Raw genomic sequence first — 26,241 nt, 5'->3', positions numbered from 1 at the left:
TACGGGATGTCAGTGTACACGTTTTGTGGGTGCAACCCCTTCCTCACAACTAAAGTAGATGTGAGGAAGGGGTTGTACCCCCGAAACACATCCATTGATGCCCCATGATGGGAGCTAGCACATGTTGACCTTAGGCATGGGATCAGGAGGGAAATCCCCATTTTTGACAATGGGAGTTATTTACTAAAGACAAACCCACTTTGCACTACAAGTGCACTTTCAGTGCACTTTCAAGTGCACTTTTGCAGCGCACTTGTAGTGCAAAGTGGATTTTCCTTTAGTAAATAACACCAACAGTGCTTTATAATTTGCATCAATCAGGCCATTTTCGTCACTCCAAAAAATTAATTCATGGTGCTGAAAATGATGAATATTTTTATCATTAATGCATTAAATACATTAACAACAAAAACAAGGTGTGTGTGTAGCAGACCCACAACATAATAGTTAGCTGAAGAAGAGATTGTAACCTCATGTATCAAAGAAATTACGTTTGCACTATTGAAGAAAATGGCCAAATAAAAAGCCCATTGGATAACCTAGGAGACAGCTAAAAGAAACACAAGCAGTAAATCAAAGGAAATATTTTTCAGTTTAAAATACAAATTTATACAGCATTATACTGAACGTATGATGCAGTATATTGCAGTATATTATAGTGTCTGGGCCTTTTTTAGTACATGTGCAGCCAATCACACTGTTGCTATATGCAAACTTTGTTTCAAGCGCATCAAGTGTGACAAAAACACCAACCATTTGGGTACCACATGCTTGACAAGACTCTTTAGGTGCTCAGCCCATTGGCAAGAGCACCTAAAAGCCACACAAAAGGGGCACAAATCTGTCCCTCCTCCTTACTCACCTCAGTCTGTCCCTGCTATACCTCATGACCTCTGAGCAGCCTCCACTGACAGGTTTGATGGTATAGTAAAGGGTGTCCCAGGTCCTTGCAGTACATCTACCAGCAGCACAGCACCAGCTGTAGACTATTTCTATTTCTCTGCCCCATCTGCTGGAGCGGAAAAAAATACAGTCCCTGCCAACCACATGACCAGCGTCTAAATGCAAACTTGTCAAAGCTGCTGGCTCTACAACTTCTGCCTTTCCGTCTGGTGGATTCTGCCCCCTTCCGTGAATTTGCAGAATGTGCTGTACCACAATGGCAAGTTCCCAGACGTTATTTTTTTTCACGTAAGGCCATTCCATCTCTCTACCATCACATGGAAGGCATGGTTTTTGTGGCATCGTTGGGCAAAGCAGTCAGTGACAAACTCCGTGTTACTGCTGACATGTGGTCCAGCAAGCATGGGCAGGGATGATATATTTCGTTAACAGCACACAGGGTAACTCTGCTTGCAACTCAGAAGGATGCAGGACAGGGCTCAGTGTTACAGATGGTTGTTCCCCAATGTCTCAATACAGCTGGTAATGATGCCAGATTCGTCAGCTCTACCTCCTCCTCCTCCATGCCCTCCTCTACTGAAGTTTCCTATGAACCTCAAGTACCCCCTAAGCATTCAAAGGGCTTTTTAATGAGTCAGGCTAAAAGGGTGCTTGAGCTGGTGTGTCTATGGGACAGGAACCACACCAGAGCAGAGATTCTTGCAGCTCTGCAGGGAAAGGCCCAGAGATTGTTCACACCATGCCAGCTGGAGCCAGGAATGGTGGTGTGTGATAATGGCACAAACCTCCTCTCTGCCCTTAGACAGGGAATGTTGACACATGTGACATGCCTGGCACATGTCCTCAATTTGGTGGTGCAACCTTTCTTAAATAGGTACCCAGGGTTGGAAGATCTACTAAAGCAGGCCAGAAAAGTGTGTAGCCATTTTAGGCGGTCATACACAGCCAGTACTGCCCGTAAACTGCCTGATTTGTGACATGCCCACCAGGTGGAACTCGACTTTAGCAATGCTGCAGCAGCTGCAGATGCAGCAGAGTGCCAACAACGAATAACTGTGTGAGTATGGCACGACAACGGGCTCAGGCGGGCTGTGCTTTTTCTTCTCACTTCAATGGCTGCTCGTAAAGAATGCATGAACTGTACTGTCACCATTTGAGGAGGCCACAAGGATAGTGAGCTGTGACAATGCATGCATCAGTGACACAATCCCTGTTGTGTTCCTGCTAGAGCAGACTCAAGGCAGAGCAGCGGGATGAAGAAGAGGACTTCCTTTCCTCTCAAGGCCCGCTTTATGCAGACACCATTGTTCCTATGCCACAGAACACACAAGAGGAAAGAGAGGAGGAAGAGGAGGATTCTGGCAGTTTCGGAGGCATTGAAGCAAAGAAAGACATACGTCAAACAGTAAGAGATGGTTTTCCATCCACAGAACCCTTGGGAGTAGTACATGGTTGGGAGGAGGCAGTTCTAGATACTATAATCCTCAGTGACCCCGAGGAGTCTGCTTCGCATGCCTCCACAAATTTGCGGTGCATGGTCTCCCTCATGCTTCAAAGCCTGCAAAAGGATCCAAGAATATGTGGTATAAAGGAAAAGGATCACTATTGGTTGGCAACCCTCTTTGACCACTGTTATAAGGGGAAAGTCTCAGAACTCATGCCGTCCCCACAGAGATTGCAGAAGATTAAATCTCTTGAGGACACTTAAAGAGAAGTTTATCAAACGCTTTTCCCAAATCTGGTAGCTTACAGTGTCATAGTTTTGAGGCTTCTGTTGGTCAAGAGAGGAATGGTAGAGAAGGTGGCCGCCTTAGTGATGCATTTCTGAATTTTTTTAGTCCTTGCCGCCCAGGGCTGTCAGCTTCCACATCCCATGGGCAGCTTCTGCATCACATGGTGGACAATTATCTAGGGGAGAAAACAGAGATGGAGAGCTTTCCAGTCAATGATCCACTGGCTTACTGGGTCATGAGAATAGCCAGAGCTTGCCCAGTATGCTATTGTGCTTCCGGTTTGCCCTGCATCCAGCGTGCTTTCCAAATGGGCATTCAGTACTGCTGGAGGTTTTGTTACTGATCATAGAACATGTCTGTCCACAGACTCCGTGGATCGTCTGACTTTTATCAAAATGAATCAGTCCTGGATTACCAGCAGCTATGAAGCCCCTGATGCTGATGTCGCCGATTAAGTGTTTTTGGGATGTGAAATCTCTGCAGGACTTCTAGGCTGCCTAGTGTTATGAGTGTTGATTTCATCTGGAAGAATGTTTTTGGTGTAGGTTTCATGGGCACAATTAACACCCAAACAACAATTTTTCCGCACCTGTTTGACAGATGCATATCATTACAAATTTTAACAGCAAGGCCAATTCTTGCTTTCATCAAGAGTACCTCTATAAGGTTACGGTATGAAGGTGCCACGACCCCCAAAGAACAATTCTTCCGCACGCGTTACAGAAGTAGAAATCCAAAGTCTGTGGTAGAGACACCAGAATTTATCCCAAAAATCTTGTTCCCTGTGCACTACATTGTGGCCTCATCATACAGACTGGCTCCCCAAGCCATTCCTTACAAAATAAAGAAAGCTTGCAGGGAAAATTTAATTTTTTGGGCTTCATAAATGTAATTATTGTTTCAGCAGCTTCTATACACAGTACAGATGTGCCATTTTACAGGTGGACTAGGGGGACCCCCCCAGGCACTATATTGAAAGGAATTTTTAATTTTTATACTTTCACTTTAAGCATCAATAAATCACTGCTCATTTAAAAATGAAGTTCTTTACAAACCTTTTTCCATTGATACATGTCCTCAGGGCAGTACCTGGACCCCCATAACCATTGTATGCCCAATTACTTGCATATAAGCCTTTAAAATGGGCACTTTTGATTTTTCACATTCGGGTCCCTTAGACTTCAATGTGGTTCGTCATTCCGTTCCAAACTTTCCCAATGTTTGAAATTTCTAATGCGAACCGAACAGGGGTTAATTCGGTCACATGTTCTTTTTTTCTTATACATGGAACTTTATGTTTTAAGTATTGTAACGCTGCATTTTTTATTATTATTATACACAATTATTATTATTATACACAATTTATATAGCACCAACAGTTTACACAGCACTTTACAATGTAGAAGGGGGACAGCACAATTATAGTACAGTTCAATACAGAAGGGACAGGAGGGCCCTGCTCACAGAGCTTACATTCTAAAGGGAGGGGGGTGGTGGTACAAAAGGTAATAGATGCGGGGGAATGATTTGATGGGGGTGGCTCAAGGACAGTTGTTAGGTGGGTGTGGGATAGGCTTCCCTGAATAAGTGAGTTTTCAGGGATCTCCTAAAGGTGGACAGGTTAGGGGCTGATTGGACATACCGAGGCAGGGAGTTCCAGAGGATGGGAGAGCCTCTGGAGAAGTCATGAAGGCTAGAGAGCAGGAGGTCCTGGGAGGAGCGGAGGGGGCGATTTGGGCGATATCTGCAGATAAGGTTGATGATGTAGCTGGGGGCAATGTTGTGGATGGCCTTGTATGTTGTGGTTAGCATTTCAAATTTTATACATTGGGGTAGGGGAAGCCAGTGAAGGGATTGGCAGAGAGGGGCAGCAGTCACGGATCAGTTAGTGAAGTGTATTAATCTAGCAGAAGCATTCATAATAGACTGAAGGGGGATAGCCTGCGTAATTCTGGAGATGTTGTGGAGGTTAAGGCGCAGGATTTAGCCAGTGATTGGATGTGGGGGCTGAAGGAGAGGTCAGAGTCAAGGATTACACCTAGCACCCTGGTATGTGTGGAGGGGCCAATGGTTGTGCTGTTGATCTTAATGGTAAAGTCATGGGGGGGGGACTGGGAAGGAGGAAATATAACAAGCTCATTTTAGAAAGATTGAGTTTGAGAAAGTGGTGTGACATCCATACCGATATGTTATTCAGTATGTTTGAGATCCGTGAGTAGATCGAGGGGGTGAGTTGAGGAGTGGAGAGATAGATCTGGGTGTCATCGGCGTAGAGGGGGTATTAAAAGCCATGGGAGGTTAACAACTGGCCCAGGGAAGAGGTATAGAGCGAGAATAGGAGGGGCCCAAGGACAAAGCCTTGGGGTACCCCAACAGAAAGAAGAAATAGGAGTGAAGGAGATGGAGTTGTAAGTGACACTTAAAGTGCGCTAAGACAGGTAGGAGGAGAACCAGGATAAAGCAGAATCATGGAGGCCAGGGGAGTGTGGTGTAAGCGTATTTAACTGTCTGCATTCAGTTTAGATAAAATAATATCTTTTAACCACTTCTGGACCAGCCGCTGCAGTTTTACTGCGGCAGGTTGGCTCGGCTGGGCAAATCGACATTACCTTATGTCACTTTTCCTTTTGGCCACTAGGGGCGCATGCTGTATAATTGTCAATGGTCCCAAAAATGTGTCAAAAGTGTACAATTTGTCCGCCACAATATCGCAGTCCCAATAAAAATTGCAGATCGCCGCCATTACTAGTAAAAAAAATAATAATAAAAAAAAATAATAATAAAAATGCCATAAATCTATCCCCTATTTTGTAGACGCTATAACTTTTGAGAAAGCCAATCAATATACGCTTATTGTGATTTTTTTTACCAAAAATATGTAGAAGAATACATATCGGCCTAAACTGAGGAAAAAATGTGTTTTTTTGAAAAAAAAAAATGTGGGATATTTATTATAGCAAAAAGTAAAAGATATTGTGTTTTTTTCAAAATTGTCGCTCTTCTTTTGTTTACAGCGCAAAAAATAAAAAAACGCAGAGGTGATAAAATACCACCAAAAGAAAGCTCTATTTGTGGGAAAAAAAGGATGTCAATTTTGTATGGATACAGAGTCGCACGACAGTGCAATTGTCCGTTAAAACGACGCAGTGCCCTATCGCAAAAAACGCCCTGGTCATTGAGCAGCCAAATCTTCCGGGGCTGAAGTGGTTAATAAGAAGAAGATATGCTATAGGAAAAAATCACAGCGTTCCATCCTTGGACATAAAGCATAAAGGCCAAAGAAGACACAGAGACTAAATATATTGTGACAAAGTGCAGCAATCCCAGAAAAGTTGGGTTTTTTGCCCTGTAAACAAAGCAGACGGGTCCGCAAATCTGTAAGAGATAATGAAATCTATTGAAGAAAGAATGTGTGTACTTGCAGGATAATATACAGTATCTGTTGACAGGGTGCAGCTACAGCACAGGAAAGCGTGGCTGTGTTCCAGGGCATATGTTTGCAATTCATTAAATTTAGAAACAGAAGAAGAAATATTCTTTTCAATAATAAAAAAAAATGAAGTGGATTTGAGTGAACATTTTTGTTTGTCCCAGTAAAGCTTCTCTCCACCTGGTGGTTATTTTACTGATTTTTTTAAGTTGAAATCATGTACAAGGATTAGTCTTCAATTAGCTGATGATAACATAAAGTGACTCCATGCAAAAATAAAATAGAAAAAAAAAATGTTCCCCTGCAAAGAAGATGGTATATACTTACCTATCCAGCAGCCTACACTGACAGTCTTGGATGCATTGAAGAGAAACCACTGACAGAAGAATCTCCAGAATCTGACAGTTTGGAAGCGTCAATTATCAGGTCCACTGCTGTGCATAGAGGTTCAAACTGCTGGCCTGCATCTGCTGTTGTGATATAGTGGGCAATACAAGGAAGCACAAAACACCAGAAATTAACACTCCTGGAAGTGAGGGAGTATGGGATAGGGATAGGTTTGTATTTTTATTTTCATGACAAAGTCACTTTAACCCCTTTTGACTAACTTAAAGTAGTTGTAAAGGCACAAGGTATTTAACCTTCATGCATTCTATGCATAAAGGTAAAACACCTTCTGTGTGTAGCAGCCCCCCCCCCCCCAGGAACTCCTAATACATACCTGAGCCCCCTCTCTACGCCCACAAGAGCCTTGCCTCTCCAGGCACTCGCACTCCTGATTGGCTTTTGGCAGCAGCAGGAGCCATTGTCATGTTACAACCAAAACATAAATGTATTTTATTGGGATTTTAAGTGATAGACCAACACAGAGTGACACATAATTGTAAAGTGGAAGGAAGATGATAAATGATTTTCAACATTTTTTACAAATAAATAGCTAAGAATTATGGTGTGCATTTGTATTCAAGCCCCCTTTACTCTGATACCCCTAACTAAAATCTAGTGGAACCAATTGCCTTCATAAGTCACCTAATTAGCAAATAGAGTCCACCTGTGTGTAATTTAATCTCAGTATAAATACAGCTGTTCTGTGAAGCCCTCAGAGGTTTGTTAGAGAACCTTAGCAAACAAACAGCATCATGAAGGCCAAGGAACAAACCAGACAGGTCAGGGAAAAAGTTGTGGAGAAGTTTAAAGCATGGTAGCCTAAAAAACATATCCCAAGCTTTAAACATCTCACGGAGCACTCTTTAATCCATCATGCGAAAATGGAAACACAACTGCAAACCTACCAAGACACGGCCGTCCACCTAAACAAGGCAAGGAGAGCATTAATCAGAGAAGCAGCCAAGAGGCCCATGGTAACTCTTTAGGAGCTGCAGAGATCCACAGCTCAGGTGGGAGAATCTGTCCACAGGACACCTATTAGTTGTGCACTCCACAATCCTGGTCTTTATGGAAGAGAGGCAAGAAGAAAGCCATTGTTGAAAGAAAGCCATAAGAAGTCCTGTTTGAAGTTTGCAAGAAGCCATGTGGGGGACACAGCAAACATGTGGAAGAAGGCGCTCTGGTCCGATGAGCCCAAAATTTAACTTTTTAGCCTAAAAGCAAAACGCTATGTGTGGCGGAAAACTAACACTGAACATCACCCTGAACACACTATCCCCACCGTGAAATGGTGGTGGCAGCATCGTGTTGTGGGGATACTTTTCTTTCGCAGGGACAGGGAAGCTGATCAGAGTTGAGTGGGAAGATGGCTGAAGCCAAATACAGGGCATACACATGATTTGGTCGGAAAAAGGTATGATGGCTTTTCCGACAGGATTCCACTCCAGCTTGTCTTGCATACACATGGTTACACCAAATTCCGACCGTCAAGAACACGGTGACGTGCAACACGTACGACGGCACTAGAAAAAGGAAGTTCAATAGCCAGTGCGCCACCCTTTGGGCTCCTTCTGCTAATCTTATGTTTATCCCATGTTAGTAAAAGTTTGGTGAGAGACGCTTCGCGCTTTTCAGCTTTCCTGCTTTTCAGTCCGTTACTGCTCTTCAGTTTGTGCTTGTGGGTTTGTATCTGGTTTTCAGTGCGTGTAGTCAGTTCGCATCTGTTTTTCAGTGCGTTCTTGTCCGCTCGTTTCTGATTTTCAGCTTGCTCTTGCTATTTTTCAGTGCGTTCTGTTAGTTCGTTCTGACCAGCCGACCGTTTTGAAGCCATGTTGCAGGTACGTACTCATCGTAGAGTTCGTGCTATGCGGGTGCTTGGTGTTGGGGTTATTACTTTGATCCAAGCCCAGTCCATGAACAGGGTGCGGAGGAGTTCATGGACCAAGAATTGGTTGCTCCAGCGTGACCAAGTCTCTCACATGCCTTTGCTGCATTAGATCCAGGAGAATAACCCTGATGATTTCAGGAATTTTCTCCAGATTACAGACCCCGTTTTTCACTGTCTGTTGGCTTTGCTGTCCCCTTGTATTATGAAACAGGACACCTGCATGCGGCAAGCCATCACTACGGAGGAGAGGCTAGTCACCACGTTGCGGTACTTGGTGACGGGAAGAAGTCTACAGGACCTCAAGTTCTCGACAGGCATCTCCCCCCAGGCTCTGGGGATCATTATTCCAGAGACCTGTTCTGCTATCATTCAGGTCCTGCAGAAGGACTATATTAGGGTAAGTTTTCTCCTTTAACATCACAGTCTATGTATTTAATGTATGCTAATGTATTGTATTTCTTTCATCATTCCCTAATTACCATGATTGTAATATGCTGTGAATGTCCCCTTTGTGCCCATGCATGCTGTAAGCTTTTAATACTCCTTTTTTGTCCTTCAAGCATATTTGCCTTCACTAACCTCCCCAGCATGCTATCCTGGGCCCATATACACCTAGCCTAGTCACTTAACAATATACTTTGTCAGCTCCATAGTATTGCTTTACCCTAAACACCCCCTAAAATGTGTCCAAATGTTATTGTTGTCCTTAAATTCAGGCAGAGTGCCAGAGGCTTTTTCTTGGCTCCCAAACTCGTTTATAACCCCCCTAAATTTCTTCCAATGGGTCATCAGAGGGGGTGAGGAATCTGATAAGTGGTCCTTATATTTTTGCCTTTAAATACTCCTTAAAATAAATGTTATGCTGATGTTGGCCAAAAATGTTTGTGTCTAATCTGCTTGCAACGTTATGTGCAAAAGTACAAATTTTTTTTAATGTTTTGACTCTACAGTTTCCTTCAACGCCACAGGAATGGAAGACTGTGGCATCCCACTTTGCCGACCGTTAGGACTTTCCCAACTGTGGAGGGGCAATTGATGGGAAGCATGTCCACATCATCCCACTACCCCACTCAGGGTCATACTATTTTAACTATAAGGGTTTCAATAGTATCGTGTTGATGGCGGTGGTGTCAGCGATATATGAGTTTCTCTATGTGGACGTGGGCGTGGGGACTAATGGCCGGATGTCGGATGGTGGAGTCTTTGTCCAGAGGGAGTTCTACCAACGTCTTCAGAATGGTGGCTTGGGATTGCCACCTGCGGAAGAGAACGTGGAAGGACTCCCGTTTGTTATTATTGCTGATGAAGCATTTGGTCTAGGTGATCACCTTATGAGGCCATTCCCCCAGAGGACCCTCACCCCGGAGAAGAGGGTTTTTAATTTCCGGCTGGCCAGAGCCAGAAGAGTCATGGAGAACACCTTTGGGATAATGTCCAGCCAGTTCCGCCTATTTCTAACGGCTATAAATGTGGTGGAGTACAAACTTAACCACATCGTGTTAGCATGCTGCATCCTGCACAACTTTTTAAAGCGAAATGCTACTAATTATGTTGCCACAGTTGGGCCTGAGGCCGGACTCCATGAACCAACAACGACAGCCCTGGAAGCTGGCCGTCCTGGCTTGCCCCCCCAAAGTGCCCGTGAAGTGCGTCAAAAATATGTGGAATATTTTATGGGTGGGGGGCCATTGCTATGCCAGCAAATTTTTAAATATTAGCAAAATAAAAAAAAAAATTATATAATAATATCTTGAATTGAATTTACTGCTTGTGTTTCTTTTATCTGTCTCCTAGGTTCTCCTGGTGCATTTGTAGTGCTAAGTGTTTTTTACATTATTTAAGTAACACTCATTGTCACTGTAAACACCAACTTAATACAAAAACTAGACATATGCATTCGTTTTCGTCCGAATGCATTTTCGTCCGAATTTCAGGTATTTTCGTTATCATTTTAACAAACGATAACGAAAGTGCAGAATACGAAAACCGAAAGATCTGATATAAACAAATGCTTTATTTTCGTTTTTGTTGCAACAACAGTTCGATATAGATAGGAGATTCGACATGACGCTGACAATAACAATCTGTGTCTATCGAACCTGTGGTCGAATGCGCCTAACCTTAACTCTATTAGTCCAAGATTATTCTACATAGAGAGAAAAGATTCGACATAGAGAGAAAAGATTCGACATAGAGAGAAAAGATCGCTGCAGGAATTGGGTGGGGGAAGTAAAATAAAAATAATGATGATGATGAATGTTATTGGCTGATTGTAACCAAAGAGGAGGGGCAGTAAAATAGCTAGAACTAAGTACACACGTACAGCCAACTTACTTTCTTGTTTACGATTTGCTAGAAGAGAGAGACACACACACTGAATAATTTCAGAAGACAGTCAATCTTAGCTCGTCCGTTTGTCACAGAACCTGAATTATTTAGCAATTAAGCATAAGCACAGCAGCAGAACAATAGTGAAGCAAGCTACAGTTCAACTTAACTTTTTCATAATAATCTGCTGCTATTGTGTTAGTGTTGTGAACTTGATAGTGATACTAGTGTTGCTAGTGTTGTGATAGCCTCAGAGGCTGCCCTTGTTGTGGGAGGGAATTAATAATTATAGATTCTATATTATAATGCATATTAATATCTGACACAACGTCGGATGCTGCCCCCGCCATTGCACTTGGAGATTGAGAAACGAATGTGAAAGTTGGCTGACTGTTGGGGTAGAGTAGACCAGTGTTTCTCAACTCCAGTCCTCAAGGCGCCTCAACAGGTCATGTTTTCAGGCTCTTCATTATTTTGCACAGGTGATTTGATCAGTTTCCCTGCCTTAGTCATTACCACAGCTGTTTTATCTGAGGGAAATCCTGAAAACATGACCTGTTGGGGCACCTTGAGGACTGGAGTTGAGAAACACTGGAGTAGACCATTCAACATGAACAACGAAGATTCAACAAAGCAACGAAAAACATACAAACGTCGAATCTTTGGCTTATGGTGTCTGTCGAAAGTTCTAAGAAGATTTGATGGAAAAGCTAAACTGTACGACGCTGCAATCGTACATTTCCAGTCAAATGCAGCCACCCATAGGCTATAGAAAAATTCTAATGTTGGTTGACTCGTAAAATAATTAATAAATATAATTATTACTAGTCATACAACATTAGAATTCTACTACAGCTAGCTGTCGGATGTAAAATTAAATCGGAAATGTACACATACAGTTTAGCTGCTCCGTCGAATCTTCTTTGAACATTCGACAAACACCATAAGCCTTCAATGACAGATTCAACCTTAATTAATCTGGATTTTTGGACGAATGCAATTTTTAACGAAAAACGAAATGAATAAAAGCTCATTTCGGGAGTAACTAAATAAATTTATTTTTTGGGCGAAAAGGAAATTCCGAAACAAAATATTTCAAAACTGGTATTGAACATTGAAAGAAGAAGCCACACATTGTTGAGTATAAAACATTTTACTCCCTGCACAATGTGCGTTGTAAAACCTTTTTTGTTAAAAAAATAACATCTTTGTTTTATCCATTTTTACCTTGAAAATTTTTTTGGGTACATAAACAGTCATTTTTCAAAACATAACATACACAACTCAGGAACTTACAAAGTTCAACATTGAAAAACTGAAGGCAATATCAGACATTATAGAGTAAAAAATGTCTTGATCTTGCCTTCATCAGATGGGGTGAGGTCACCCCTGTGAAAGCCAAACTTAGAAGATGCACACAAATTTGGAGTCAAAATAGGGATTTCCCTCCTGATCCCATGCCTAATGTCAACATATGCTTTCTCCCATCATGGGGGATCAATGGACGTGTTTTGGGGGTGCAACCCCTTCTTCTCACCTACTAGAGTTGCGAGGAAGGGGTTGCACCCACAAAACACGTACACTGATATCCCCTGATGGCAGATAGCACATGTTGACACATCATGTGCATCTTCCAAATTTGGCTTTTAAAATGTATAAAAAAGGTTATTTAAATTTTCTATTAAAAAAAAAAAAAGTTTTTTTGGGGGATTTAGATTCTCCCTAATACATCAATCATGTTCTTCATTCTTTGTTCAATCTACTTGTTTTTTTTCCTTTATGAGGTCTAAATCCTGACTACACCACATTATGTCCTTGATTAGCCTTTGTGCACTGTCAGTCGTGAAATAAGTAGATTGTTCTTCCACAACATGAACATCACCTAAAAGAAAAAATACACACCAAGTATTATAAATATGCAGGCATACATCTATTACTTGAATCTGTGGTGTCAGACACTCACCTGTTGTGGTGACAATCTCAACCACCTCTCCTTCCTCACATCCTGAGGTTGTGTCCTCTGTTCCCCTTCTTCAGGAGGTGGGGGGGGTTTCTGGCGTCCTCAGACGTCCCAAGTCTTTTCTCCCCTGTGAGAATGAAACAAAAGATATACTTAGCACACAGATATTTGTGGCCAGAAATATGAACGTGAAACATTGCTTGGAAGTGGGGTAAAATTGTCTGTTTGGGCAGAGTTCCAAGTTGAAGACATTATTTCTTCCCTTAACAAAGCTGCAATACTTACCTTTTTTGGAAAAGTTTCACACATGTAGACACCCCAAGTATCCACTGGAGTACCTGTGTGGGACACCCTAAAAAGTTTGTTCTTGTGTCCCACACTAGTGCTCCCGAGTCCAGATGTGTAAACAGCTGCTGAGTGTCCTCTCTCTGTCCACTTAATCAAGTTTGCTATTCATTCTAGTTACAAACACATCTAGACAACAATGTCCTAAACTTCTTTTAATACAAATTAGCATGACCAAATGTAGCTAACACTGTATCTGCCTAAAACATCGTATTTAGTTGGTGAACGAACAATGTTTACTGTGAACGATTACTGTGCCCACGAGCCTGAAAGTTGCCATTTTAAACTGTACAACAGTAAAGGAAAGCACATGGAGCAGCATGCAAGTAATAATAATAATAGGAACACACAACAACTACTTACTTTTTAGAAGCACTTTCTTGATCCTTCTGTACTGATCCTGCTCCCTCAATTTAAGGTCTGACTAGCGTTTCCTCAATTGCTCCTTGGATTGTCTTACCCAAAAATCAGGTGCAGACTCTTCACAACTTTAGTCATGTTTTTGGCCTTTCTTACATTTGGGTTTAGGTACGGTCCATACTTCCCGTCATAGTCAGCCCTCTACAAGGTGTGCACCATTTCCACCATCTCTAAAAAGGCCATATTTAAGGCCTTAAATCTTCTCCTCTGGGATCGGGACATTTCTGGCTCGGGCCTTTCCTCCTCCTTGTTACTGCTATTACGCACCTGCTGTGTCTCCACCATGTTTATCTCCCACTGCCTCGAAAGAGAAGGGGCAGGGAATATTCTAGAAACAACATCAGGGGCGGGTGACGCGGGCAGAGTTTCACGCATGCGCAGTGTATATAAAGCTAACACGCGTGTGTCGTACCTACATTCTGTGTGCGTAGGAAGGAGGACCGGAAGCGCCGAAAGTTCTAACGAAGTTAACATTTTAACTTGGGACATCAGTGGCCTATACTGATTCCAGATTGAGGCCTATATTGGGATTAGGAGAGTTTAGCCTGATTTTAGTGTTTTTGTCTTGTATTTTGTCTTGCAGCAAATATGAAACAATTCAAAGACCCTGATTTCATGGGCCATTTCATTGACAAATACAGGGATATGCGTAATTTGTGGGAGGTTAAAAACCCCTTATATCGCAATAAACCAGCTAGGAAGGCATCGCTGAAAAAACTGCTGCAATTTGTGAAGACGAAGGTCCTCAATGCAGACATCAAGTTTGTGGAGAGGAAAATTGGTAGCTTGAGAAGCACGTATAGGAAGGAGCTTAATAAGGTCCAGGCTTCTATGAGATCAGGAGCTGCAGCAGGAGACATGTATGTACCCAGTCTGTTGTACTACAACAGGATGCGGTTTCTGGAAGATCAGATGGAAGTCAGGGAATCAATTTCTACACTTCCATCCAGCCTTCCCTCAACCCTTCACTCAACCCCAGCTGAGGCTTCCGACGACTAACCTGGGCCTTCCAACCTGGAAGAAGTTGAGGAGACCAGCTGGAGCCAGGTATAGTATTTTTTAACATATTTATTGTCCAAAAATTATTGTTAACTAGATGTTATTATTGATAACAAATGAATGATTTAACAAAAAATGTTTTACATATCAATAGACAGTAGGGGCCAAAAATGATTGTGACAAGGATGAAAAATGCTGGGCTCAGAATGATAGTCTTTTCTATTTGTTAACATTCAATTTGCAACAGTCATGAGCTGAAAATTGTGTGTGATTGATGAACCAAAAACTAAAACTATGTTCCTTTTTCATACACAGGAAGACCTCAGCCGGGATGAGGCTCTGGAATGTGGCACACAGGAGGAGGAGGGGGTAAGTGTCAGCCAGGAGGTGGCCGGGCCAAGTAGGAGCCTCACCCAATCCCAGGTGCCTCCCCTCCGCCTTCCAACAAAAAGGGCCAGGAAGGGGAGTAACGTGGAGGAGGCAGCACTGGGCCTTATTAAGGAGGTTAATGCGGCCCTGAAAAGCCCCCTCGATGCTGAAGAGGCCTATGCCTGCTATGTAGCTGCCAAATTGCAGCAAATGGAGGAGGGCCAACGCGTCATCTGTGATAAAATTATTTTTGAGGCCATTCATAAGGGGTTGAGGGGCCAAATAAGTGATAACATGCACTTAGGTGCGCTCGCCCATCCTCCTCCTCCTCCTCCTCCTGCCACAAGTCCACCTCCAGAGCCACAGCCTCCAAGGAAGGCTGCAGGAAAGACTGCAGGGAAGCGTGGAGGGAAGGCCGCAAGGAAGACAAGAAAGTGATGGCCTGGATTCAGTCTGGTCTGACAAAAAACGCAGGCTGTTGTAGTACCACAGCCTGGGGACATATATATCATTTGCTGCTGTTCCTGATCTTGGGGAGTCCTGGACCAGATTGTGCTCCCTATTATATGGACTTCTCAGGCTAACAATTTTAATTTACAAAGAGTTGATGTTTGCCCTGGGGGCCAAAGGCTTCGCAAATTCAGGCAGTTTCTCCAGCATTAAAAATAAGGAAAGGGTTTCCGCGCTCACGGACCTAGAGGCTTGCAGCCTCCCCTTGCACTTACCCCCGAAGGGGTGAGTTAAATAGTGGAAGAGATTGATTAGGGGTGGATGGCGCTACCTTATCTGGGTATCTTGACTTATAATTTAATGAACCTCAAAAGGAACCAGGTACTGTATAATAATAATAAATGCACCCCTTTATCCCACATTAGGTAGTGGGTCTAGATGTCCCCTGTTACCTGAGTGGACTGTGCTAGCAAATCAGTCTCATACCTATATACAGGTGTACACCATGTGATTAAGCAACACAAATTAATTAAGGGACAATTGATAAAAAAATCAATAGTGGCAACCAAACAAACCAAAAATAAAGTTAAAGTTAAATAAAATACCACGGTACGAACTTATATTAATCCCCAAATGTGTCCAAATGTGCTTATAAGCAAAAATGTGAATATGAATAGTCCCAACATTAGACATATAGTGCAGGATTGCTCATTAGATAATATAAATAATGGAAATTGGTGAACAACTTAGTGGAAAAAAAATTTTGATGAAAAAAATATATAGTGTAAAAAGTGAAATAAAGTCCAATAACAGAAAGTGAAAACGTCTGTAATCGGTGACTTTCGTGAAACCAGCTGATCAAATCCAGTGACTTGCGGTGCTCCCCCTCAAAGATCCCCACTCACCAGCTCCCTGCACCCCTGCAGGGGTAGTAGGCATGTAATAGTAGGCAGCAATAAGATGTGTATGGGTCATCAGGGTCCACCGCTCCAGCTGTAAGGTATCCTTCAGTGTATCCTTTTGAGAGAAAAATAATCCTCGGAAGTCTTCATGGTTCCCACTTTAGTTCCCTCACTCAGTAGAAATAGTGTGCTGCTGTGCTGTTACTTTCTGTGTGTTCACACAGACACTGCACGGAGGAGGAGGATGATGACCCATACACATCTTATTGCTGCCTACTATTACATGCCTACTACCCCTGCAGGGGTGCAGGGAGCTGGTGAGTGGGGATCTTTGAGGGGGAGCACCGCAAGTCACTGGATTTGATCAGCTGGTTTCACGAAAGTCACCGATTACAGACGTTTTCACTTTCTGTTATTGGACTTTATTTCACTTTTTACACTATATATTTTTTTCATCAAATTTTTTTTTTCCACTAAGTTGTTCACCAATTTCCATTATTTATATTATCTAATGAGCAATCCTGCACTATATGTCTAATGTTGGGACTATTCATATTCACATTTTTGCTTATAAGCACATTTGGACACATTTGGGGATTAATATAAGTTCGTACTGTGGTATTTTATTTAACTTTAACTTTATTTTTGGTTTGTTTGGTTGCCACTATTGATTTTTTTATCAATTGTCACTTAATTAATTTGTGTTGCTTAATCACATGGTGTACACCTGTATATAGGTATGAGACTGATTTGCTAGCACAGTCCACTCAGGTAACAGGGGACATCTAGACCCACTACCTAATGTGGGATAAAGGGGTGCATTTATTATTATTATACAGTACCTGGTTCCTTTTGAGGTTCATTAAATTATAAGTCAAGATACCCAGATAAGGTAGCGCCATCCACCCCTAATCAATCTCTTCCAGTTTCTCCAGCATTGCCTTCCTCTTTATTTTGTTATTATGAGCTAGAATAAATGTTTTTTTTATATGAAAATACTTGCCTATGTGTTTTTCTTCAAATAGGACAGTTTGTTTGTGAGTAGGCAGGTACATTTTCAAAATACAATGTCTAATTAACAAGAGACAACAACCAACCTCCTTGAGCTTTATACAAATACAAAATAATAATGTTGTTGTGGAAACTTGACACACAAAAAAAAAATTATGGAGATCACTAGAAAATAATTTAAAAATAATTCAAAAAACAGGAGATCATGATTAAAAATAAAAAAATGACTATAAAAAAATTATTCTAAATAATATTATGGAGATCTGGCTTTAAAAACAAAAAATATTATTTAGGAGATTCATTACGAACACTAGTTTTACCAGACCGAGCGCTTCCGTCCCGTACTTGATTCTGAGCATGCATGATTTTTGGTGCGTCGGAATAACATACAGACGATCGCATTTTTGGCTAGGAACTTTTTCCGACCGAAAAATTGAGAACCTGCTCTCAATCTTTTGCTGGCTGGAATTCCGCCAGCAAAAGTCAGATGGAGCATACACACGGTCGCATTTTCCGGCCAAAAGCTCTCATTGGAGTTTTTCTGGCGGCATTTCTGATCGTGTGTACGGGACATTAGTGTCTACAAAAGACTTGAGACTGGGGCGGTGGTTCACCTACCAGCAGGACAACAACCTAAGCATACAGCCAGAGCTACACTGGAATGGTTTAGTTCAAAGCATATTCATGTGTCAGAATGGCCCAGTCAAAGTCCACACCTAAATACAATTGAGAATCTGTGGCAATACTTAAAAATTGCTGTGCACAGACGCTCTCCATCCAATCTGACAGAGCTTGAGCTATTTTGCAAAGAAGAATGGGCAAAAATGTCACCCTCTAGATGCAAAGCTGGTAGAGACATACCCCAAAGGACTTGCAGCTGTAATTTTCAGATATTTGTTTGTAAAAAAAATTGAAAACCATTTATCCTTTTCCTTTCACTTCACAATTATGTGCTGCTTTGTGTTGGTCTATCACATACATTCCCAATAAAATACATTTACGTTTTTGGTCATAACATGACAAAATGTGGAAAATTTCAATGGGGTATGAATACATTTCAAGGCACTGTATATGACAAAAAAGTCATATTATTTTTTCCACAGACTTATATATAATGTACTTTTCCAACATCTGAAAGATGGAATTTCATCACAGGGAAACTATGCATATCAAGCTTTTATCAGTATTTGGCATTTTATTTATTTTAATGACAGGAGTACAATTCCTTTCTTGTGCTTTTTTTGCCACAAGATTAGGAGAATTTAGGATTAGATTAAGATGAGCAGCAAAAACACAGAACTTTGTTTTTTGTTCCACTTTGTGTACCAGATCGCAATTTGTATATTTCTGCCATTTGCACTAACTGTACACCTTAGCACTTATCATTAGCTGTAAGTGTCTACCAGCTTTTAAGACCTGTTTCCTTTCACACATATTTTTTGCAATTGTTACCATTCCAGGAAAGATTTAGTTCCACCTAGCTGCATCCTTTCCTGACCATCGCTATTTCTAGAGAGCCAAGTCTTGGAGATTGGAGTTTAGAGATTGGAGTTCATTAATTGGAGGCCACAACAAAGGATAAAAATGAGAGTGAAACAACTGGCCTAATGTTGAAAATGTATATGGTTACTGGAATTTTAGATGCCAACATAAAACTATATATGTTGTGTCCTGCTATGACCAGCATGCAAATATTTTCTACTGCTATTCGCTTTTCCCTTTTGTGTGCTCATCTACTGCATACTTTAGGCCTCAAAGTCTTCCTTGCATGTTTTTCCATTTAATTATTATTATTATCATTATAATACAGGATTTATACATATAGTGCCAGGAGTTTGCGCAGCCAGTACAGTTACAATACTGTCATGTACCTGGTGGAAGATCCTGACACGATGAGGAAGGCCTCTCTTACACCTCTGACTCGGGGCCCCTGATAGAGCAGATAGGTAGCGCAGAAGTACAGAGTGGCATGAGTGCCTATTAGTCTTGCTAGCAGCAGGGCTGGATGGACTCTCAGGATCAAGCAGGGGAAGACTGTCATTAGACCGCAGAGGAGCAGGAGTGCAGGATGGACACCAGTGAGCAGGAGAACAGAGCAGGTTAAGACCGTCAGTAGACCACAGTAGAGCAGGAATGCCAGAATGACACCAGAGCACAGAAGTAAGGAGCAGGCTGGTACTGGAGATAGCAGACAGGTACTGACTGGTAGCAGTCCAACAGCGATGGGGACAGAAGCAAAGTCAGACAAACCAGGTCATACACAGGCAGACGGATGAGGTGTAGATACATCGGCAGAAGCAATGTCAGGATAAAGCCAAGTCAGTAACAGATTAGTAAAGCAGTAGCAAGGCTAACAGGCAGAAGCGTGGTCAGAGGCAAGCCGGGACCAATGCAGACAGTAGATGCAGAGTACAGGTTGCAGGTATGCACAGGAACGCTGTAGACAAGACAGCACTGAAGCATAGCACAAGCTCAGTTTAAATAGCCTGCTTAGAGCCGATTCAAGCAACAGATGCATGCGCATGAACAAGCGCATGAATATGCGTGTGTGCGAGCACATGCACAATTTCTATTAGCATAAACAAGAGCATGAATTAGCCTGTGCCTATGCACAGGACACTGTCTAGAAGAGCCCTTCTGTCTGCTGGAATGTCCTTCCTTACAAATACAATTCAATACAGGAGGAATCAGAGAGCCCTGCTCATTAGAGCTTACAATCTAAAAAGGAGTGATATAAAAGTTAATAACTCGGGGGGATGCGCTGATGGAAAAAATAAATGTACAGTTAGGTGTAAGCAGGATAAGCTTCTCTGAAGAGAAAAGTTTTCAGGGATTGCCTAAAAGTGGATAGAGTTGGGAATAGTCGGACAGATTGGGATAGGGATTTCCAAAGGATGGGAGAGGTTTGGGAGAAGTCCTGGAGGCAAGCATAGGAGGAGGTGACAAGGGAACTAAAAAGTAGGAGGTCTTGGGAGGAACGAAGAGAATGATTTGGTTGGTATTTTGAGACTAGGTTAGCGATGTAGATGGGGGCCAAGTTGTGGATGGCTTTGTAAATTATTGTTAGTATTTTCAATTTAATTTGTTGGGTGAGTGGCAGTCAATGGAGGAATTGGCAGAGATATAGCAGACACTGAGTGGTTTGTAAGGTGGATGAGTCTGGCAGCAGCACTCATGATGGACTGAATAGGGGATAGCCTATTTAAGTTTAAGCCAATGAGGAGGGAGTTGCAGTAGTTGAGGCGAGAGATAACCAGGGAGTGGATTAGGAGCTTTGTGGTGTCATTGGTTAGAAAGGGGCATATTTTAGGGATGTTACGAGGTTGAGGTGGCAAACTTTGGAATGTGATTGGATATGAGGCCGAAAGGAGAGTTCAGAGTTCATGACTACACCTAGCACCCTGGCATGCGGGGATGGGTTGATAATTGTGCCATTGATCGTGACAAAAAAGTCAGGGAAAGGGGTACGTGGGGGAGGGAATATTATGAGCTTGATTCTGGACAGGTTGAGTTTGAGGAAGTGGTGTGACTTTCAGACTGATATGTCGGTCAGTAAATTAGTGATGCGTGAGGAGAGTGATGTTGTGAGCTGAGGAGTAGAGAGAAAGATTTGGGTGTAGTTAGCATAGAAATTATATAAAAAGCCATGGGAGGCTATCATCTGACCTAGGGAGGTGGTGTAGATGGAGAATAGGAGATGTCCAAAAACAGAATATTGGGGGAACCCGATGGAGAAAGGAAGAGGAGAGGAGGAAGTAGAATTTTAAGTGACACTGAAGGTGCGGTGGGATAGGTAGGATGAGAGCCAATGAAGAGCACAGCCATGGAGACCAAAGAAGTAAAGTTTTTTGAGGAGGAGGGGGTGGTCAGCCATATCAAAGGTAGCCGAAAGGTCCAGAAGTAGGATTACAGAATAGTGTGCGTTGGTTTTTGATGTTAGTAAATGTGAAAATCTTCTTTAACAGCACCTTCCTTTTCAAGTTTTGTTAACTATTATACAATCATCATTACTACTGGAAAGAATAACACATTTTATAACATTGAGTGCTTCATGCTGACCCTTATCTTTCCCACCTCTATATTTGCAATAAGAGTTTCCATCACCACCAACACCACCACTGCGGCAAGTAACAAACTGCAACACCCTTCTCCTTGGTATGTCCCTTTTCTAATTCTAACTGCTCATTAATTTCCAAAAAACTTTCAAAAACATTTTCATATACACTATATGTGTCAAAAGTATTGGGCCACCTGCCTTTACATGCACATGAACTTTAATGGCATTCCAGTCTTAGTCTTCATGGTTTAATATTGAGTTGACCCACTCTTTGCAGTTATAACAGTTTCCACTCTTCCGGGAAGGCTGTCCACAAGGTTTAGGACTGTGTCTATGGGAAATCATTTGGTGGAGGGGGGATTATGGTGCGGGGTTGTTTTTCAGGGGTTGGGCTTGGCCCATTAGTTCCAGTGAAGGGAAGGTGTCAGCACACCAAGACATTTTGAAGAATTTCATGCTCCCAACTTTGTGGGAATAGTTTGGGGTAGCCCCTTCCTGTTCCAACATGACTGTGCACCAGTGCACAAAGCAAGGTCCATAAAGACATGGATGAGCGAGTTTGAGGTGGAGGAACTTGACTGGCCTGCACAGAGTCCTGACCTCAACCCAACAGAACACCTTTGGGATGAGATAGAGCGGAGACTGTGAGCCACGCCATCTCATCCAACATCAGTGCCTTACCTCACAAATGTGCTTCTTGAAGAATGGTCAAACATTCCCACAGACACACTCCTAAACCTTATGGACAGCCTGCCCAAAAAAGTTGCAGCGGTTATAGCTGCAAAGGGTAGACCAACTCAATATTGAACCCTACAGACTAAGACTGGGATGCCTTTAAAGTTCATGTGCATGTAAAGGCACGTGTCCCAATACTTTTAACAATATAGTGTATCTTATCATTCCTCTTAGATTTTTTAAATTTGGGGCACAGATCCCCTCTGCCGCAATCAGTGCTGTCTAGCCACACTCCTTCTGTAGCATAAAGGCTACTAGAGAATGAGAATAGGCATACTCAGAAAAAAAGCTGTTGAAAGAGATGAGGAGGAAGGAGCATATTGTGGCTGACAGTCACAGATTAATAATTCTGCCGCAAATACGAGGACAGACAGTTCAGTCAATAATGACAGTCACTTGGCTTAGATAAATATAAAACCTGACTTCTGGACTTCCACTGACCAAAAAACAAAATTTATCAACAAGATATGATCAAAACACAAATATGGGCTTCCTGGTTCTACAACACCTACATGTGTACATGTAAAGCATGGTACATTGAAAAGTATGCCAGATATATGAATGCCTACTTCAATGAGACACAGCATTTTCACAATCAACATTATTTTGTATATAAATATCTGCCAGAGCAATTCTCAATATTGTCCAGGTCCATATAAATGATAATCAAACCTATATCTCTGGTAGCATCCTAAATACTGGTAGTTAAACAGAAGGGCTAACACAGGCACTATTATTGCCAAAAAAAAAATGTAATCTACACAGTCACAAGTATTAGTTCTCACCCATCAAAAAAAATTGCAACATAATTGTTTTCTTTTTTTAAATTACCAGTGGAAAAGTGTGCTTTGCATGTGCATTTGTTTGATACACTTCAAGGAAAATACTTTACTTCATATTACTGTATCCAAACACTGGTGGTTCAATTCAACTTGAAGAATAAATACATTTCGCAAAAAAGTTGATATTTCTCTTCCACTAACAAATATATATATTTTTAAACTGAAAGTAAAATATAACTTAAAAATGAATCAGTTAAATTGCAGTTTCTTTATGATACCATAGTGTAGATATTTGTCGACCAATAGCAGTAACTCAGTAAAAATATGCATATTTAAACTGAACAATGTTCTCCTAACAATGAAAACTGACATCTTCCACTTATTTTTCAGAATTCTAGAACCAATTTTCTACCTATCACTTTCAATTTCACTCCTGTCCCTACTTTAGCCCTTGTTAACTAACAGACTTTAAGTGTGCCTCTGTTTAAATCAATTGCCAAGTCAGGGAAATTGATAAATTAGTGACAGCTAGCACTGCCAATTAAATCACAATAGCAAAAATTGCTATTGTGATTTAATTGTAACAGTATGGCAAATACAAGATTAAACCTGAATGCTTCCATAGGATCTGGCCAGCACTGCTGAAAAACAGAGAACAATATCAAATATAAGGAAGAACCTAATGTTCAAAGTAATGGCAACGTCTTTCAGCAGCACAACTGGTCTTCTAGGTTTAAAGATGATAAAGAATATGAAATGTAAATTGACTTGTGAAGGATATATTTTTCACAAAGGTCTGTTGAGCTTAATATGCAGACATCCACTGGCAAGCATGCCCTTTTTAAATTCGTTTATACAGGAGGCATAAGCAGCCACAAAACTTGACAAAGGTTTCTATTCTTAAATACTTTATCAAAATCTAATAGTGCAGAAATTCTTGCAATGCCCACCAGCAGCAGTTTATACCCAGCTGTCCAGAACACTCTTCAACACAGAAGGCCCTCCCCGAGATACTCTATACAGGCAGCCATTTTCCTTGGCAGCTTTCTCGGAATCTACCCTATAGCAGGACAGTAAAAATCTTTCAGGCCCCAAGACACAACTTCTTTTTCCATGGGCCCAGGCTCAGTCTCCTCTTTCAGCAACATCCTACCCAGACAATAGGCCTAGGAGACAAAAGGCCCTTCTCCAAGATAATGCCAAGCATTTATATCCTTTCCCAGCATGCACCACAATTTTCTGAACATAGGGGAAACTCAACTTATAACAAAATACTTAAAATAAGTGCTCAAGCTAACTACAGCCTAGATGCCCACCAAATCTATATGAGGGACACTCAAGCTCATGAGTCCCTACAGAATTTTGACAGGAGTTGGCCTTTAACTGTTTACCCTACAAAAGTCCCTACTACCCTAAATTGTATGTCAAGCCAAAAACGTTTTTTAGCATAAGATAGCATTGGGAAAGATCAGAGCCTCTGTTTTGTTGCTGTCTGGAAAAGATTTTCCTCATTTTCTCTTCCCTTCTCTCTGAGGACAACAGTTTTATCAGACAGGAAGTAAAGGAAAATCTAAACATAAAGACACAAACAGAAATAATAATCTGATAGGGGTTCAAGCTTTTTCCCTTTTATTACATCAGGTGTTGCATCTTGTCTGATAAAATGCTTTCACTCAGCAGGACAGGAAGTAAGCGAGAATCTCCCCTGACTCCCCTGTACTCCGGCAGCTGTGATCTTCTGGTGCTGTGAGGGTTATTACAAGCTGTTAGACCTGTAACAGGCACTCATCAAAAGTGCCAACTAGTCCTAATATTGTCAGTCCAGCACAGTTGATGAAGAAGTATCCTTTCAACCTCTGAAAAATGTTGGCTTTTTATGATACAACGCTCTGAATAAAATTGAAATTGGAATTTAAATATTTTGCTTTTAGTACTTTCTTGCTTGCACTCCCAGTCCCTACTCAAGCAAAGAGCCAACCTATGGCCATTGCTCCTGGAAGAGCTGCCTAAGAAGATTTAATCCTTTCACACTGCTTTAGACCTGACTGAGAACACCTACTGCTTTAAGAGATCCAGTTCCCCACACCCTTCTTTTGCATTTGATTCGTATTCTCTGTGACCAGCTCACATCAGATGTGAGAGCCCTGGTGTCATGATCAAGGGTCAGGCTCATAGACCAGTTCTATAGCAGTAGCGGGACTACCACCAACCAGCAGGATAGGTACACAGGCAGTCACCCTGGCGGATGACACAGGCTCACCTGAGGTGTGGAGTCTAAGTACTAACCAGTGTTGACCAGAGCTCCTGATGGTGGAGATGGACTTTGCTGTGTGTTAGTACAAGGTTGCAGTCCTCAGGATCCCCCCACCAGGAGGTGAGCAAGCTGGGTTCCAGAAGCAGATAAGCAGGTAAGGTTTAAAAAGAAGCACAGTCAGTAAAACAAGCCACAGGTCAGTAACGAGTAGTTGCAGGTTGGGATCAGGCAGAAGCGTAGTTGAGGATCAATCCAAGGGTCGATAGCGAGTGGTAGCACAATATGGATGGCAGCAGGGAAGACGAGAGTGAGATACTGGCTGAAGAGAGCACAATAATCTGGCAAACAGGAAGTGGAGAGACGTGGCTTAAATCAGGAAGTTTGTGGGAGGAGCAAAAAGTTTAATGTTCAGCAGAAGGCAAGGCACAAGGCGGGGTTGTCTGATGGCTCAGACAGAACATTGTCCAGCATCTCAGGTAGCTCAATGAGAAGAGTCATAGACAGAGCAGAGGTCTTGGGTTCAAGTCCATATTCTGACACCTGGTCGATTTTCTTAAAAGTATCTAACAAAAAATTCTGTTGCCCATAACAATCAGTTATCCCTCGCACTAAGCCAAGAAAGTTAGGATTTATTTGGTTGCCTCGAGCTCAAGTAGCATACGTTTTCAAATACTTTACCACCCTCCATTGTACTGCCAACTGCTGGCTACACTCCCGAGTCCTTTAAATTCGAGCATCATTTTTTCCTGTTTGTAATGTGCCACATGCTCTAAGACCCATTTAACATTACGACACAACATTAATGCACTTTTAGCTAGCGCTATATCTACAAACCATTAAAAAATATAATAATAAAACTATCTAGGAACAATGTAACATTTTATAACTGAACAAACAATACTTAAAGATATGAAGGTTATAGTACATCAGAGAGAGCATAGGTTGTTGAATTTGCAGTTTTATCTCTTTATACTCAAATGAAGTAAAGGATGAGCTTTAAAATCTTAAAGATAATGGAGGCAGAATAAAAGGTCTATGTGGAATCTTCTGTTAGATTGCTCAGCGGTTAAACCATATTAATTAGATTTCATCAAGGAAGCTTATATAACCCACAAAGCCATTTGGGTGCTTTCCAACGTATTTCACTTGTGTGCTGTTTGGAGCCTGCAGTTTTAAAACCTCTGTATCATCTCTAAAGGGCTATGCTGTGTTAATCTACTCCTCCCTTAGCAGACATGAGCAATCAGATGGTTTCTTTGTTACGTGCAGAGGTGAAATATGGTGAAGG

Source organism: Aquarana catesbeiana, linkage group LG01 (genome assembly GCF_042186555.1).
Source record: "Aquarana catesbeiana isolate 2022-GZ linkage group LG01, ASM4218655v1, whole genome shotgun sequence".
Lineage (NCBI taxonomy): Eukaryota > Metazoa > Chordata > Amphibia > Anura > Ranidae > Aquarana > Aquarana catesbeiana.
Note: the sequence above shows the minus strand (reverse complement) of the source record.